The sequence below is a fragment of the Sciurus carolinensis genome, chromosome X, assembly GCF_902686445.1.
Source record: "Sciurus carolinensis chromosome X, mSciCar1.2, whole genome shotgun sequence".
In the NCBI taxonomy this organism is placed as follows: domain Eukaryota; kingdom Metazoa; phylum Chordata; class Mammalia; order Rodentia; family Sciuridae; genus Sciurus; species Sciurus carolinensis.
In genome coordinates, this window is record NC_062232.1 from 48,974,640 (window position 1) to 48,993,966 (window position 19,327).

Consider the following 19,327-nt stretch of genomic DNA (forward strand, 5'->3'; position numbering starts at 1 on the left):
TGCACAAAGAATATATATGTGGTATATACACACAATGGTGTTTTATTCAGTCATAAAGAAGAGTGAAAATATGTCAGTTGCAGGAAATTGAACTTGAGAGCATTATATTAAGGAAAAAAAAACATACTCTGAAAATCAAGAATTGTTTGTTTTCTTTCATATGTGGAAGCTAGAGAGGAAAAGAGTGGGAGGGAATCTAATGAAAATAGAAGGGAGACCAGTAGAGTAGAGGAAGGGAACTATGAGGTGTGCAAGGGGAGGTACCAAGGAATGAAATTGATTATGATATGTGCATGTACAAATATGTCACAATGAACCCCACCACTATGTATGAGTCTAATGTATCAACAAAAATTAATTAATAAAAAATAATAAACATGGGTTTATATACCTATATCTTTTATATGCTGATTTTATTTCCTTTGGGTAACCCAGAAGTAGTGTAGCTAGATCATATGGTATTTCAGTTTTCTGAAGAACCGCCATACTGCTTCGATAGTAACAAATTTATATTCCCACCTACAGTCTAAGGGTTGACTTTTTCTCCACATCCTCACCATCATTTGCTATTTTTTGTTTTGTTTTGGTGTTTTTCATATATTAGAAATATGTTTAATTTTTTAAGTAAAGCAAAGAGGAAAATAGGATATTAAAATACTTTTAGAGAATAAAATTATAAACTGAAAAAGGACATTTGGTAAAAAACTGAGTAAACATTGAAAAATTAAAATTAATAAATGAATGTAATTTGCAATATATGGGTTAAATATTAAAAATAGATTGTGTTGATGGGAGTATTATTACTTGGAATATTGAGCAGAATGAATATAACTAAAAAACAGAGAATCATAACAATAGCAATACATATAAAATTATATGTATTACACATATGTATAAAGAATAAAATTAGAAAGGATAACATAAAATTATTTCACTGGCATATATGTATATAATGAATCACAATGATAAAATAATTATTCATGAATTTTTAAGATTAAGCATGACACTCGAATGAACCCTTGAAAGCAGAAGTAAATTGTGTCTAAAGAGAAAAAGAATAACAGCAAAAAGAAATTCAACTAAACTACTTAATACTTAAAAAACAAAAACACGAAATTTAAAATCTGTGAAAGTGATTAGCCTATAATGGGGAGAAAAAATTCTGCAGCCTGTATAGTGTCAGAAAACAAAGAAATATTATGAGTACTTAGATAAATTATTATTCAACCAATAACTAGATATTTATATAAAGTAACTTTAATAAACCAGGGTAAATTAAATAATTTTTAAACAAAAAATTTTTGAATGTTATGACCTAAGAAATATAAAGACTACATCTCAATAAAACAGGGCAGTCACTGAAATCAGCTTGATTGCTAAAGCTGCAGGGAGTCTATAGTGGTTTGGAGATCTGGAGACAAGATAATCCAAGGAGAGGAACAAGAGACACCCTAGGCTTTTGAGATAATGCAGAGGGAGAATCTTAGGTAAATCAAAACATTTCAAAGCAGTCATATTCACTTGAAATTAGAACAAAACTGACTTAGAAACCCCAGAAGTTTTGAGAGCTCTTACCATTTCTACTCAAGACTCATTGACAGTGATAAATCGATATATGTATACAATGTATGTTGATTGAATCAGAGTATTTATCAATTCTGTCTGCTTAAACATCTATCATTTCTTTGTGTTGTAAACCTTCAAAGCCCTCTATTATCATTCCATATAAAATGCATAATAAATTATTATAAATCATAGTCAATACTGTTGTGCTCTAGAACATAAGAATTTATTATCAGGACTGGGGCTTGGTAGAGTGCTCGCCTAGCACATGTGAGGCACTGGGTTCAATCCTCAGCATCACAAAAAAATAAATAAAATAAAGGTATTGTGTCCATCTGCATCTAATATATATATATTTAAAAAAGAACTTATTGCCAGGTGCAGTGGTACATACCTGTAATCCCAGCAGTTCAGGAGGTCAAGGCAGGAGGATTGTGAGTTCAAAATCAGCCTCAGCAAAAGTGAATCACTAAACAACTCAGTGAGACCCTGTCTCTAAAAAAAATACAAAATATGACTGGGGATATGGCTCAGTGGTCGAGTGCCCCTGAGTTCAATCCCTGTTACCACTATCCCCTACACACAAAAAAAGAACTTATTGTCATAAAAATGTATTTTGGTACTCATTATTCAACCTCCAGTTATACCATCTCTCTCCCTCATTCCTAACCTCTAGTGACTACTATCTTAAGGGTATTACGGATTCTGCTCTAATGTTCCAATACTTAGTCCATATAAGTGTACAATTTCATTCATACAGATATGAATTTCTAGATTTCCCAGCACTGCTTATTGAAAAAACTATCAATTCTTCATTGTATTAGGACACTTCTAGGAGGTCAGATGGCCCTATATACATGGGACTTATTTCTAGGCTCTCTATTCAGTTCCTATGTTATACACTACTATTTTTGTTTATTCTTTGTTTCTTGTTTTTTTATACAATAGTGTTTTTATGCCAGTAGGATACTATTTTGATTACTGTAGCTTTTCACATATTTTAGTGTATTTTTATTTTGAGACAGGGTCTTGCCAAGTTGCTTAGGGTCTCTCTAAGTTGCTGAGGCTAGCCTTGAACTTGCAACTCTCCTGCCTCATTTTCCAGAATCACTGAGATTTTAGGCTTGCACCACCATGCCTGGCAGCACATATTTTTATTTTTAAATTTTTATTACTTCATTTTAGTTATATATAATATTGGGATTCCTTTTGACATAATTATGCAAGCATGGAATATAATTTGATCCAAATTAATCCCATTCTCTCCCCTCCTTCCTCCCATTCCCTTTCCTCTATTCTACTTTCTTCTATTTATTTAGAGTTTGTTTTAATTAGTGCATTAGGGATATACATAAAGGTGAAATTCACTATGGTATATTCACATATATATATACAAAAGTTTGGTCAGATTCATTCTACCCTTCCTCTCCTCTCTTCCCTCCTCCTGCTCCTCAATCCCCTACATCTACTCCACTGATCTCTGTTCTATTTTCATGGAGTATTCCCCCAACTGCCCTTTGTTTTCCTTTTTCTTTTCTTATTTGGTTCTAGCTTCTGCATATGATACAAAATATTCAACCCTTGAGTTACTGAGTCCTGTTTACTTTACTTAGCATGAAGTTCTCCAGTTTCATCAATTTATCAGCAAATGACATAAGTTCATTCTTCTTTATGGCTGAGTAAAAGGTGATTGTGTATATATCTCACATTTTCTTTATCCATTCATCTGTTGAAGGGTACCTAATTGGTTATATAGCTTGGCTATTGTGAATTGTGCTACCATAATCATTGAGGTGTCTATATGCCTACATAGACTGATTTTTTAGATCTTTTGAATGTATACGAAGGAGTATACATTCAATATAGTGTGTGTGTGTGTGTGTATATATATATATATATATATAGCTGGGTCATATGGTGGTTTCATTCCTAATTTTTGAGGAATTTTCATACTAATTTGTAGTCCTACCAACAATGAATGAGTGTACCTTTCCCCCCACATCCTTACCAGCATTTATTATTATTTGTATTCTTGATAATTTCATTCTGACTGGAGTCATTGTAATTTTGATTTGCATTTCCCTGTTTGCTAGAAAGATTGAATATTTTTCATATATTTACTAGTCATTTTTATTTCTTCTTTTGAGAAGAGTTGGTATAGTTCATTTGCCCATTTATTAATTGGGTTTGTTGTTGTTCAGGTTTGTTTTTTGAATTTTTATATGTATTCTGATTATTAATCCCCTAACTGAGGAACAGATGGCAAAGAACTTCTCCCATTCTGTTAGCTCTCTCTTCATGTTCTTAATTGTTTCCTTAATTTGATGCTATCCTACTTATTGATTCTTTGTTTTGTTTCTTGTGCTTTAGGATTCTTGTTAAATAAGTTGATACCTCTATCACCCATAAGGGTTCTTTTTTTCTCCACATTCTCATCAGCATTTGTTATTCTTTGTTTTTTTTCGATTTTGATAATAGGAATTCTGACTGGGGTGGGATGGAATCTCAATGCAGGGTTTTGATTTTTTGCTTTTATTGGTGCATTACAGTTGTTCATAATAGTTAGGTTCATTTTGACATAATCATACATGCATGAAATTTAATTTATTCCATTTCATTCTCCAGTGTCCCATTCCATCCCCTCCTCCCTCTTCTGTTCCATTCACAATAACATCAAAAGAAGTAAAAAACTTGGGAATTAATCTAACCAAGGAAGATAAAACCTCTACAATGAAAACTACAGAACACTGAAGAAAAAAATTGAAGACCTTAGAAAATGGAAAGACTTCCTATGTGCTTTTATAGACATAACTAATATTGTCAAAATGGCCATGGTAACAGAAGTGTTACACAGATTCTACGCAATCTCAATCAAAATACCAATCACATTGTTCACAGAACTAGAAAAAAAAATCACTCCTAAAGTTCATTTGAAAGAATGAAAGACCCAGAATACCCAAAGCAGTCTTGAGTAAGAACAATGCTGAAAGCATCACAATACCTGATCTGAAATTATACTACATAGCTATAGTAATAAAAACAGCATGGTATTGGCATCAAAATAGACATGGAGACCAATAGAACAGAATAAAAGACACAGAAACAAACCTACATTCTTCAGTCATCTGATACTTGAAAAAATGCCAAAAATATATGTTGGAGAAAAGATAGTTGTTTTAATAAATGGTGCTCGGAAAACTGGATATCCATATATAAATAAATGAAATTATATTCTTGTCTCTCACCCTGCACAAAAGTCAAATCAAACTGGATCAAAGACTTAGGCATTAGATCAGAAACTTTTCAACTGTTCAATGTAGTTTGATTTGCAATACCTTGTGGATAAAGATATTGTATATTCTTTCATATATTTATTGGCCATTTATACTTCTTTTGAAAAAAACATTCATATAACTTCCCCATATTTTATTAGATAACTTGTTTGTTTGCTGTTAAGTTTTTTGGTTTATACATTCTGCACATGGATCCTCTGTCAGAATAGTAGCCTTTGCTGGACAGAAGTTTTTAAATTTGATGTAATCCAATTTGTTATTCCCTGAGTTATTGGAGTCCTGTTTCCCCTGTTTTCTTCTTTTAATTTCAAAGTCACAGGTCTTATATTGAGGTCTTTGATCAATTTTGAGTTGATTATCCTTTTTCTTCCTTTCTTTTTTTTTTGTGGTACCAGGGATTGAACCCATGGTTGCTTAACCACTGAGTCGCTTCCTCAGCCCTTTAAAATTTTTAATTTTGACACAGGGTCTCACTAAGTTGCTTAGGGCCTTGCTAAGTTGCTGAGGCTGACTTTGGACTTGCGACTCTTCTGCCTCAGACAACTGAGCTTCTGGCACTAGAGTTGTGCACCACCATGCCCAGCTTTGAGTTGACTTTTTAAAATTTATTTTTATTGTAAATAAATGGGATACATGTTGTTTCTGTTTGTACATGGAGTAACAGCATATCATTTGCGTAATCATACATTTACATAGGGTAATGGTGTTTGATTCATTCTGTTATTTTTTCCTTCCCCCCACCCCTCTTTTCCCTCTATACAGTCCCTCCTTCCTCCATTCTTGCCCCCGCCACCCCTCATTATGTGTCATCATCCGCTTATCAGCAAGATCATTTGTCCTTTGGTTTTTTGAGATTGGCTTATCTCACTTAGCATGATATTCTCCAATTTCATCCATTTGCCTGCAAATGCCATAATTTTATCATTCTTTATAGCTGAGTAATAATCCATTGTATATGTATACCACAATTTCTTTATCCATTCATCAATTGAAGGACATCTAGGTTGGTTCCACAATCTGGCTATTGTGAATTAAGCAGCTATGAACATTGATGTGGCTGTATCCCTGTAGTATGCTGATTTTAAGTCCTTTGGGTATAGGCCGAGGAGTGGGATAGCTGGGTCAAATGGTGGTTCCATTCCAAGTTTTCTAAGGAATCTCCATACTGCTTTCCAGAATGGCTGCACTAATTTGCAGCCCCACCAGCAATGTATGAGTGTACCTTTTTCCCCACATCCTCTCCAACACCTATTGTTGCTTGTGTTCTTGATAATCGCCATTCTAATTGGGGTGAGATGGAATCTTAAGGTAGTTTTGATTTGCATTTCTCTTATTACTAAAGATGTTGAACATTTTTTCATATGTTTGTTGATTGCTTGTAGATCTTCTTTGAAGCATCTGTTCATATCCTTAGCCCATTTGTTCATTGGGTTATTTGTATTCTTGGTGTAGAGTTTTTTGAGTTCTTTATATATTCTGGAAATTAGTGCTCTATCTGAAGTATGAGTGGCAAAGATTTTCTCCCACTCTGAAGGCTCTCTCTTCGCATTGCTGATAGTTTCCTTTGCTGAGAGAAAGCTATTTAGTTTGAATCTATCCCAGTTATTGATTCTTGCTTTTATTTCTTGTGCTATGGGGTCCTGATAAGGAAGTCTGATCCTAAGCCAACGAGTTGAAGATTTGAACCTACTTTTTCTTCTATAAGATGCAGAGTCTCTGGTCTGATTTCAAGGTCCTTGATCCATTGTGAGTTGATTTTTGTGCAGGGTGAGAGATAGGGATTTAGTTTCATTCTCTTGTATATGGATTTCCAGCATTCCCAGCACCATTTGTTGAAGAGGCTATCTTTTCTCCATTGCATATTTTTGGCCCCTTTGTCTAGTATGAGAAAACTGTATTTATTTGGGTTTGTGTCCGTGTCCTCTATTCTGTACCATTGATCTACCTGTCTATTTTGGTGCCAATACCATGCCGTTTTTGTTACTATTGCCTTGTAGTATAGTTGAAGTTCTGGTTTTGCGATACCCCCTGCTTCGTTCTTTCTACTGAGGATTGCTTTAGCTATTCTGGGTTTCTTATTCTTCCAGATGAATTTCATGATTGCTTGCTCTATTTCTGACATTGAACTTCTAGTCTCCAGCAGGCGTCTCAGGATGGGATTTGCCCCACCTAAAGATTGGAGCTCTGGCTTCCAGTATAATCCAAGATGACCACTCTGGCTTCCAAATGTGTTGGCAAATGGGGAGCTGCATCTCAGGGTATGGATGTGGTCAGCAGGAGGTCCTGGAGGCGGGGTGCGGTTGGTCAGGCAGGGGTCCTGAAGTTTGGGTGTGTTTGGTGTGGTTGGGGGATCCTGGAGGCTGGGTGCAGTCGGTCTGGGGTCCCGGTGATAGGGCGCAGTCAGTTGGTCTGGGGTTCCTGTAGGCAGGAAGCAGTCAGTCGATGTGAGGGTCCCAGAGGCAGGGAGTGATCGGTCGGGCTGAGGGATCCTGGAGTCGGGGCTCAGTCAGTCTGGCCAGGGGTCCTATGGGGCCTGGCTGTTGTCTCAAAATGGCGGCAGCCACGTGTAATCAAACCTGCAGGTACTGTAACAGTGAACTTCCAGGAAACAGCAGGCAGCTGGTGCTCCGCTGGTGGTTGGCGATCAGATTGCTGACTGTTGTAGGATGATCAGGAGGTGAACCTCGTGTGTTGGGAGATGGATAGGTATAAGGCAGGCGATGGACAGGCGAGAGGCAGGCAAATGGTAAATGATAGTCGCCTGACAGTGAGCAATCTGCACTCAAAAAAGGCGTCGATATGCTGGCAGACTGCAGGAGATCACAGCAGACAAATGGGGTAAACAGCAGGGGATCGATAAGCAGCAAAAACTGCCTCACCAAGAAACAGATATCCTGTGCTTGAAACCAGAGTTACTGAGCGACACAGAACGCAGCCTCCCTCTAGTCCACCCTTGAGTTGATTTTTTTTCACAGTGAGAGACATGGGGGTCTTTTGTCAGTGTTCTGCGTGTGAATATCTAGTTCTCCCAACAACATATGTTGGGGAGGCTCTCTTTTCTCCAGTTTGTCTTTTAGCTACTTTGTCAAGAATCAGTTTGCATAGAAGAGTGGATTTATTTCTGTTCCCCTATTATGTTCCCTTGGTTTACATACCTGTTTTATGCCAGTAGTATACTGTTTTTGTTACTATGACTCTACATTTTGAAATAAGGTATTGTGAAGGCTCGATCATTATTATTTTTGCTCAGGATTGCTTTGGCTGTTGGGGATCTTTTGTGTTTTCTTCTAGATCTGTGACAAAAGACATACATATTTTCATGGGGATTTCATTGAAACTGTACATCATTTTCTATTATGGCCATTTTAACAACATTATTTCTCCCAATCCATGAACATAAATTGTATTTCCAACTTCTAGTGTCTTTTTCAATTTTTTATCACTGTTTTATAATTTTCAGTATAGAGGTTTTTCACATCCTTAGTTAGGTATATTCTTAAATATTTTTGAGACTATCATGAATGGGATTTACTTCCTGATTTCTTTCTCAGCAAGTGCATTATTGGTATATAGAAAAACTACTGATTTTTGTAAGTTGATTTTGTATGCTGCTACTTTACTGACTTTATCAGTTCTTTTGGTAGACTCTTTAGACTTCCTAAGTATAGAATCATATCATCAACAAATGTGGATAACTTGACTTCCATTTTTCCTATTTTTATCTCCTTTATTTCTTTCTTTTGCTTAACTACTCTGGATAAAATTTCTAGTACTATTTTGAATAAAACTAATGAGAATGGACACCTTTATCTTCTTCATGATCTTAGAGGAAATGCTTTCAGTTTTCCCCATTCTGTATGTTATAGGCTATGGATTTGTCATATGTAGCCTTTATTATGTTGAGTTATAATTCTTCTAAATACTTAATTTATTCAGGGTTTTTATCATGAATGGATGTTGAAATTTTTTTCAAAGATGTTTTCTGTATCTATTGAGATTTCATGTGATTTTTAGCCTTGATATTTTTTTTTCTACTAAGGATTCAACCCAGGGGCACTTAACCACAGAGCTATATCCCCAGATCTTTATTTATTTACTTTATTTTGAGACAAGTTTTCACTAAGTTCCTGAGGCTGGCCTCAAACTTATGATCCTCCTGCCTTATCCTCCCAAGTTGCTGGGATTACAGGTATATACCACCACATCCAGGCTTGATTCTATTTCTGTACTATACCAACGTACAATCCTCCTACCTACCTCAGTGTTTAATGTTTTTGATGTGCTATTAGATTCAATTTATAATAATTTTGTTGAGGATTTTTATTGAATCTTTTGTATGTACATCACAAATAGGATTAATTTTGACATAAATATAAAAGCATGGGATATAATTTGTTCTAATTCAGTTCTTAGTATTTCTCCTTTCCCTCCCTTCCTCATACCCCTGTTCCCTTACCTCTGTTCTACTGACCTGCCATTTACTTATACTATTTTTAATTAGTGTCTTTTGGATGTACACAGTGGCGAGATTCACTGTGGTATAGTCATATATGTACATAAGAATGTTAGGTCATATTCATTCCACTGACTTTCTCTATCTCTTCCTTCCTCCCTTCTCTTCATTCCACTTTTACTATTGCACTGATTCTTTTTCTCACCCTCCCATTTTGGAGTACGTACACATATCAGAGAAAACATTTGACCTTTGATTTGGGGGTACTGGCCTACTTCACTTAGCATGGTGCACTCCAGTTCCATCCATTTACTGGCAAATGTCTTAAAGTCATTTTCTTTATGGCTGACTGATGCCCCATTGTGTGTGTGTGTGTGTGTGTGTGTGTGTGTGTGTGTGTGTGGTATATCTCACATTTTCTTTGCCCATTCATCTGTTAAAGGGCACCTAGTTTGGTTCCATAGCTTACCTCTTGTAAATTGTGTGGCTATAAATATTGATGTGGCTGTGTCACTGTAGTATGCTAATTTTAAATCCTTTGGATATATACTGAGGAGTGGTAGAGCTGGGTCATATGGTGGTTTCATTCTAAATTTTTGAGGACTCTCCATACTGCTTTCCAGAGTGGTTGCACCATTTTGTAATCCTACCAACAATGTATGAGGCTACCCTTTTCCCCACATCCTCACCAATATTTGTTGCTAATTGTATTCTTGATAATTGCCATTCTCAATTGAATTCTCAATGTAGTTTTAATTTGCATTTCTCTAAATGCTTAAAGATGTTGAAAATTTTTTCATATATTTGTTGATCATGTGTATTTCTTTTGAGAAGTGTGTGCTTAGTTCCTTTACCCATTTATTGATTGGATTATCTGTTTTTAGTGTCAAGTTTTTTGAGTGTTTTATATACCCTGGATATTAAGGCCTTACCTGAGGAGCAACTGGCAATGATTTTCTCCCATTCTTTTGGCTCTCTTCATACTCTTTATTATTTCCTTTCTATGAGGAATCTTTAGTTTGATGCCATCCCTTTTGTTGAACTGTTTTAAAATTCTTTTGCTTTAGGAGTCTTTTTAAGGAAGTCAGTTCCCGAGCAGACATGTTGGAGTGATAGGCCTACATTTTCTTCTAGCAGGTTCAGGGTCTCTGGTCTAATTCCAATGTCTTTGATCCACTTGAGTTGAGTTTTGTGTAGAGTGAGAGACAGGGGTTAAATTTCATTCTACTACATGTGTATTGCCAGTTTTCTCATCACCATTTGTTTAAAAGGCTCTTTTCTCCAATATGTTTTTGGCACCTTTGCCTATTATCAGATAACTATGTGAGTTTGTCTCTGTGTCTTCTATTCTATTCCACTGGTATTCATCTCTGTTTTGGTGCCAGTAGCATGCTATTTTTTACTATAGTTCTGTAGAATAATTTGAGGTCCGGTATTATAATGTTTCCTGCTTTGCTTTTCTCACTAATTATTGCTTTTATTATTTTCCAAATAAATTTCATGACTGCTTTTTCTATTTCAGTGAAGAATGTCATTGGAATTTTAATGGGTATTTTATTGAATCTGTATAGCTCTTTTGGTAGTTTGGTCATTTTGACAATATTAATTCTCCCTTCCCAAGAACAAGGGAGGATTTTCCATCTTCTAAGGTATTATTAAATGTATTTCTTTAGTGTTCTATAGTTTTCCTTGTAGAGGTTCTTTACCTCTTTTGTTAGGTTGATAATCTTATTGAGGATTTTTGCATCTATGCTTATCAAGGATATTGGCCTATAGTTTTCTTTTATTCTTGTGTCCTTATCAAGTTTTGGTAGCATGATAATAGTGACTTTGTAGAATGAGTTCCAAAAGTTTCCTTCCTTTTCTATTTTATGGAATAGTTTGAGGAGCAGAAGTGTTAGGTTTTTTTAATCATCTGTTAAAATTCAGCAGTAAATCCATCTTGTCCTGAGTTTTCATTGTTGGGAAACTTTTTATTACTAATTTAATCTTCTTAATTATTATTGATTTATTTTTGTTTTTATGTCCTCTTTGTTCCATTTTGGTAATACATATATGTCCAGAAACTTTCCCATTTCTCCTAGAATTTTTAATTTATTGGTGGATAGTTTTTAAAAATATTCCCTAATAGTTCTTTGAATTTCAATGGTATCTGTTGAAATTTCACCCTTTTCACCTCTAGTTTTATTTATTTGTATCCTCTCTCTGTTTCTTTTGGTTGGCTTAAAGGTTTGTCAATTTTATTTTTCTTTTCTACTATTATTTCTTTGAATATATTACCTATGCACTCTGCATGTAACTCTTCTCTGTAGAGTATGCAAATGGTATGGATGTTTCATCTTTTACTGGTATTCCAGAGATCTTGTATGTTTTCTTCATTTTTTTTTCTTTGTTGATATCCAGATGCAATATTTTGGCAGAAGTCTCTTCAAACTCCAATATTATTTCTTCTGTTTCAAGTAGTCTGTTCTTGAGGCTTTCAACTGGAGTTTTTAATCTCACTTATTGAGCTTTTCATTTACATTTTTTGAAATATTTTTTAGTTATTGATGGACATTTATTTATTTATATGCAGTACTGAAAATTGAACCCAGTGCCTCACACATGTGAGTCAAGCACTCTACCACTGAGCTACAACCCCAGCCCTCCAAGATTTAAAAAATTTTTTAATTTGTTCTAATTAGTTCTCTAAGATTTTTATTTGACTCTTTCTCAAATCTCTATTGAAATGTTGTTTGATATCTTACATTATCTTCCTTAATTCATTCGACTGTTTTTCTGTATTCTCCTAGATTTCATTGAGCTTTTCAAACAATCGTTCTTCTGAATTTTTTGGTCTGGCATTTCACCCATTTTGATGTCTTTGGAATCTATTGCCACAGCATTATGAACTTCAGAAAATATATTGTGCATTTTTTTCCATATTTCTTGTGATTCTATGTTGAGATTTGTGCATCTATTGAAATGGGTATCTCTTCCACTTTCATATGAGGATCTTCTTAATGAGCAGCCTTCCCTGATGATGTATCTTGGGGTATCAGTTTTCTGTGTAGTGTTGAGTTCAATTGGTCTTCACAGCATAGATTCCCTGTGGCTTATCTCACCATGGTTAGTGAGTTTTGATACAGTGCTTACTGTGTTAGGACCTGAGGAACCTGCTTTCTGTCTCACAAAAGTAGTTCTCTGATGGTTCAGGCAGATATGGCATAGACAGCAGTGTAAACGGGGTGTATCCTCTGTGGTTACTCCTAAAATGGTAGTGGAACTCTGTACGAAATGACAGGGATTTCCTAAAGTACTGTTGACTTTGGTTTTGTTACTTAAAAACAATTTTGGTACTGTCTGCTTCTAATTAATATGAAGGCCCTGGAGCTTTTATCCTCTGTTTATTTTATTTTATTTTTATTTTTATGTGGTGCCAAGGATTGAAGCCAGTGCCTCACATGTACAAGGCAAGCACTCTACCACTGAGCCACAACCCCAGCCTTTATCCTCTGTTTAGATACTGGTATAGATCATGTTGTTTCATGGTGAGATGCCAGGACTTGAATCACAGCTCCCCTTCTGTGACACTCACCTGCAGTGTTGTCATCACTGTTGGCTCTAATCAGGTATGGGAACAACTGATGCTAAAGACCTTCATATATGTGGTATTCACATGAGTTATTTCTTTCTGCTGTTGTTGTGAGGATGAGTGTCCAGGAATGGGTTCCCAAATCCCCACTAGTCATGCTCACGTGGGGACAGATTGTCAGCTGGAGCTCCCCTACCCCCTTTTTTTTTCCTATAAGTTGAAGTATCCACTAATGTTTGAGCAGGAGTACATCATGGCTAGAGCAAGGTGCAATTCCTCTCAGAAGGACTGGGAAATATTTTCAGTAGCAGGTCACCTGCCCAACACATGCAAAGCCCCAGACTTGATCCCCAGCATTGTGAAGATAATCCAAAAACAGGTAAATGAAACACCAAATGAAAAGACAATAATAGCAGCAACAACTACTAATACAGAAAAGATAAGGAAGATATAATGTCATATAACACAAAAGTTAAAGATAATAGAATAAAATTTTAATAAAAAGGGGAAAATAAAATAATTAAAAATTCAAAAGAAGAGATGAGAAAAATGGAAAGCCAGTAAAAAGGGAAAAGGGAAATATTCAAGGTTAAAAAGAGGCTATAAAAAAGAAACAAAACAGCAACCAAAAAATGTATTTATGGAAAATAAAGAAATCCTCCTAGCTTAAGTACTTGAATGAAGGAAAATGAGAGTAGACACAGTTTATGCTGATCATAGATTCTCTGAGTCTTCATAGACAGGCTCCCTCCCCAATTGATAGAGCAAAGGTTATGTGTTATTCATTCCACTCTTTTTTCCTTTGTTGTGCTCCCCTGGTGGCTAGAGGAAGAGATTTATAGCTGAAGCCAGTTGGAATTCTTCTCAACTGCTTTGCTCACTGGATCTAGCTAGCATGGAAAGCAGAATGGCCCAGGTAAAAATTCTCTTTGGAGCTTTCTGGTTTGTGCCCTCTGAGGGTAGGGGAAATGCTGCAGTGTGTCAGCAGTTGAGCCCAGTATGTGAAACTCAGTCTGGCAAAGATTCTCTTCAGAGCTTTTAGGGCTATGAGCTTCAAGGGCAGAGGTAACACAGGTGCTATGACTTGTCATTGCACAGAATGTAGAGCTCCCCAAATATTTTTTTCTGGGGCTTTTTGGACTACACACGCTAATGGAGGGCTAATCCTGGTTCTGCAGCATATCCCCAGTCTCCTCTGAAGGTGGAGAGTAGCAATGGAGTCACAAAAGAACTGCACTGAGAAGGGGGTTGGGGCCTCCTCAATGTGCCACCCTTGATTCTGGTGTTATCAAACTTGGCCATTTGTGAAATCATTAATGACTGATTCACTTCCCCAGCCTCTGACAGCTGGACTCCCAAACCCCTAATTTGAAAGGGAAGTACCTTCTCTTCTCCTCAGCATTACAGACTGGTTTCCCACTGCATAGAATTCTCAATGGGCCAATGTCCGAGTCTCTTCCGGAGGGCAAACTGAATTGTCGTGGCTGCCTGCTGAGCCAGTGCAATCATATTGCTTCCAGGGTCCCAGGAAAATAAAGAGGCCTTTGACTACCAGTGTAGTAAGCTCCGACTGTAAGATCTTTCTGAAGATGGCTCCCTGTTACAGCACTGTGAGAATATGCAAAATATGGAGAAATTATCCACTACCAGCTGGCTATACAGATTCCAGGTCTCCTATCTGTGTAGAATGTCAATAGGGTGCCAAATTCAGCTCGAGTGGAGTTAGCTGGCACTCTCTGTCCCTCACCTATACCCCCACCATGTGGTCCTTCTACTTGCTGCCATGTGATCAGTGCTGGGGTGCTCTATTTCTCCCATTGTTCCACTGTCAAAAAATCTCTGGGTACCTCCAAGTCTCTATCTACATTCCAGTACTCAACAAGCAGCTACACTTATAGACTTCTTTCTTTTCTGTTCTTGCAATCAAACCCAGGTCCTTTTGCCCACTGTGCAAGTGCTCTACCATAGCGTTATATCCCCAGCCCATTCCTGTTGTTTTCATATTGGCTTTTGGAGAAACAGGTAAGTGCTGGGTGCCTCTCATCTGCCATCTTAAATCTCTCATCTCTATTTTTTTTCATAGTGTACCATTTGATTCAGTTCTCATTTTCTGTTTAATACTCTGAAGGTGTTTTGCTGAGAAGTGTGCTTCTAGGTATGTTGGAACTTCCTTATTTATAAGTGATTTGCTCCTTTTCTCTTGCTGCTTTAGTCTTATATGAATTGAATCTGACCGAAGACCATTAACCTTCCTATATCTGTTCATATATTTTTTTCCAAATAGGGAAAGTTTTCTGCTCTCATTTCTCTAAATAAGCTTTCTATTCCTTTATCTTTTTCCATTCCTTCTTTAATGCCAATAACTCATAAAATTGCTCTTTTGATGTTGTCCCACAAATCCTTTAAACTTTTTGTTCCTTCATATTTTCTTTGTTCTTTCATATTTTTTCTCCTATAATTTTTTATTACCAAGTAATTTACCATTCTTAAGGTTTACAGATTTTCTTGTTTGCATTTTTCATTTTGTTCATTATATTATTCAGCTCCAAGATTTCTGTTTACATTATCATTATTATTATTATTTCAATCTGTTAAATTTTTCTACTAACTTTCTGAACTGTTTATCCATATTTTCTTGATGTTAAAACATCATTAAGATAGCTCCTTTTAATTCTTTTTTAAGTAGTTCATATATCTCTATTTCTTTAAGGTCAGTCACCGATAACCTTGTTTCATCTGTTTAGTCATGTTATATTTCCCTGATTGTTTTTGATCCTTCTGGTCATGTATCAGTGTGCATTGAAGGAAGAAGCATTAATTCGACCCTTTTCAGCCTGACTTTATTTGAAGACATTTCTTCTATAATAAGCCTATCTAAAAATTTTAGGCAGGTCTTCTGTGTTACTCCTTAAGTCCATGACTGTTACAGCTATTGCAGTGTTAGAGGATGTCTTGTGTCCAGGATTACCACAAAAAATCATGACACCAGTCTATAATATTACAAAATTAGAGATTTGTGCCAGGCTGGAACCCAAGCTCCCAGCTGCCAAAATCTGCCTGTCATTGTAGTTGATTCTGAGCCCAAGGCCAGTGCAGTCAGCCAGCAATAATATGGCCAGAACTTGAGTGCTTCTCATTATGATTTCACATTCCTATCTGGTACTTGAGTGGCCCTAGAGACTCAGTCTGTGGGTACTGGCCTGGAGTTAGTGACCATGGGGATTTGTCCAAAGCTAGGTTTTATTGAGGGGGCCTGATATTGGGTTTCAAAGTAAAGTTCTATGCTTACTTTCCTTCTTTCCCCAGGAGGATCATAACACTGTCTAGACTGTGCTTCCTAGGGTTGAGGGTGGGTGGATTGTGACAGGTAATATAAAACTGTCTTTCCTATTTTCTTCAATGTATCTTTTCTTACTGTTATATAACCAGTGTATTAGTCAGGGTTATCTAGAGGAACAGAATCAACAGGAAATATGATTATAAAAAGGGGATTTATTAGATTGGCTTACATGACCAGAAGCTAGATAGTTCACAATGACCATCTGCAGCTGGAGAGCTGGAGAACCAGTAGAAGTTCAGTCCAAGAGGTGGAAGCCCCATAACAAGAGGGATCAACAGTGCTACCCTAGTCTGAGACGGCTTCTGGAAACTCCCCGGAGAATCACTGGCAGAGTCCACTTTGGAAGAGTGAAGAATCGAGAGTCTGATATCCTCAGACAATCAAAGGAGCAATCAAGAACTCATTCAAGAAGAGTCAAGCATGCATCTTCATCTGCTTCCTTATTCTTTCAACTTTTATTCCATCCAAGTCACCATCCCATTGCAGGGTGCTGCCCACACTTAGGGAGGGTCTCCCCTTTAGTTGGCTACCCCACATTCCAGTCATTCCTAGACACACCCTCATCAACATGCCCAGAAGCCTCTTAATCATAGGCATCTCTTCATCTAATCAAGTTGACAATTCAAATTAACCATTATAACCAAATACTTTAAACTCTCACCTGATTTCTTTCATTCTAGTGTAGGTATTTGCATGCAGGAACAGTTGTTGACTACTGGAGAATTCTGTTTAGCCATCTTGTTCTGTTCTTCCTAATTTTTAGATATTTTCTTGGGGATTGCAAGCAACATCCTAAATGTATAATGATATAGTTTGAATTGATATTAACTTAGCTTCAAAAGCATATAAAGCTCTATTCCTATAGTGATCTGCCCCTTTATTTCGTTGTCACAAGTTTTATCTGTATACTTTGTGCACTCAATAACTTTGGTTTTTGATTATTTTATGTGTTTGTCTTTTTAATATTATAGAAAATACAATGTAGAATTAAAGACCAAAATTGAAATAATATTGGCTTTTATATTAATCTATGTAGTTAGCTTCCCGGAAATTATTTCTTCACATGGCATCAAGTTACCACCTAGCTTCCTTTATTTCAATCTAAAATACTCCCTATATCATTTCTTCTAGGGCAGTCTACTGGTAGGAAAAAAATCAGATTTTCTTTATCGGAAAAGTATTAATTTGACCTTCAATGTAAAAAGATAGTCTTACAGGACATCTAATTCTTGATATTCTTTTTCAGCATTTTATAGCTGACTTCTGACTTCCATTGGTTTCTGATGAGAAATTGTGTGATTAACATTACTGAGAACTTCTTTCATGTGATAAGTCACATAAGTATTGTTGCTTTCAAGGTTCTTTATCATTGTTTCTCAAAAGTTTGATTATAATGTGTTTCAGTGTGGATCTATTTCAATGTATCCTTCTTAGAATTTGTTATGTTTTTTGGATGTGTAAACTCATCATCAAATTTCAAAGTTCTTTGACCATCATCTTTGCAAATATTATTCTACCATTTTCTGTTTTATTCTCCTTCTGAGGCTTCCATCACTATATCTTAGCCCATTTATTGGTGTCCCACAGGTCCCTCAAGGTGTACTTGAATTTCTTTTTTTTCTCCTTTTTCTCTTCAGAATAAATCATTTTAATTTTCCTATTTTTAAGTTCCCTTATTCCTGCTTCTGCCTGCTCAAATGTGCCATTAAATCTCTCTAGCAAATTATTACTTTCAGCTATCATAATTCTCAGCTCCACAATTTATATTTGTTTAATTTTTTACTTCTGTTAATTTATTGATACACCCATTTTATAAATTTTTCTGGTTATCTTTACTTTTTGTGCGTGGTTTGAATATTATGAAACACTTGATTTAAAATCTTTGTCTAGTAAATCCTACATCTAAGTTTCCTTGGGAACAGTTTCTATCCATTTTTCCCTGTGAGTGCACCAAATTTTACTGTTTATTTGTTGATAATTGACTGTCCACATATTATAACGTTCTAATTCTGGAAATCACATTATCCCCCTAATACCAAGGTTTGCTGGTTTTGATTGTTGAATGCTATTATTGTTTCTCTATTTTGTGAATTTTTGAAATTATTTTTAAAGACTTTACACCTCTGTCATGTGACCACTGAAGTCTCTGTAACTTTAGCTCAAGTTCAGCTAGAATTTTGACAATATTCTTTGAGTTCCAAGAGTTAAAAATATTTAAAAACATAAAACATACCTACAAGTCTTTGATGATTAAGTGTACTGGGGCACTAATTCAGCAGTGTTACCACTCTGTAGTACCTTTTACTTACTCATTGCACTGAGTCTAGAGAAAACTTGCAGAAGCCTTTCTTTTTCTTATCTTTCTTTTTTTAGTGTTGGAGATCAAATCCTCATACATGCTAGCATGCTAGGTAAATTATCTAACACTGGGCTACACCCTTATCCCTATATGGCATTTTTAAAATTTTTCATCATGCACAGGCACTTCTGGATGCCCTAATTTCCCAAAGAGACTCTCTTCCTTACTTTTCCTCCCAGGTTTAGACAGTCTATTTTATGTCTTTATTTTAATCTTTTGGCCCAGAGGTTTGTGGGTTTTTCATCCTCCTTACAAGGTTTTTAAGCAATGACTGCCAAATTCCTCCCCGTGCGAGTTCCATGGGGAGTTAAGCAAAACAGATATGAGCATCATTCATAAGTTTTTCAGGTGGCTCCCAAACAAAATAGAACAGATAACATAATAAATTGGAATGAGGTCTGCTCTTCTCACTCCAGAACTAGGGATCATTAGTATCCTACACTGGGAGTGAGAACTGCCATCTTCAAACCACAGATGAGCCAGGGAGAACAGAGGTCAAGGATGAGTAAAAATGCCACAAATCTTTCCAACTAGTCTAAAATGTGCTTCTTGTTGATTTCACATTTGCTTTGTTGCTGTAAACATTGACTTTTTCCAGAACTCCAGTGAAGTTGTTTCTGACAGGTTTTACTTATCTTTTTTGATGTTTCTATAGAAGAATAGAAGTTTTGAACTGCTTACTCTACCATTTTACTGGTATGACTCCCACATGTTTAATATGATAAATTTGATTTTTAAATTATCC

The 19,327-nt window shown here is 36.0% G+C and overlaps 1 protein-coding gene across 5 annotated transcripts in view; it reads left to right on the plus strand.

The window, feature by feature from the left end:
• Nucleotides 1-19,327, plus strand: part of Zc3h12b (zinc finger CCCH-type containing 12B) — a 353,709-nt gene that overhangs the window by 293,966 nt on the left and 40,416 nt on the right. The window lies entirely within an intron of this gene.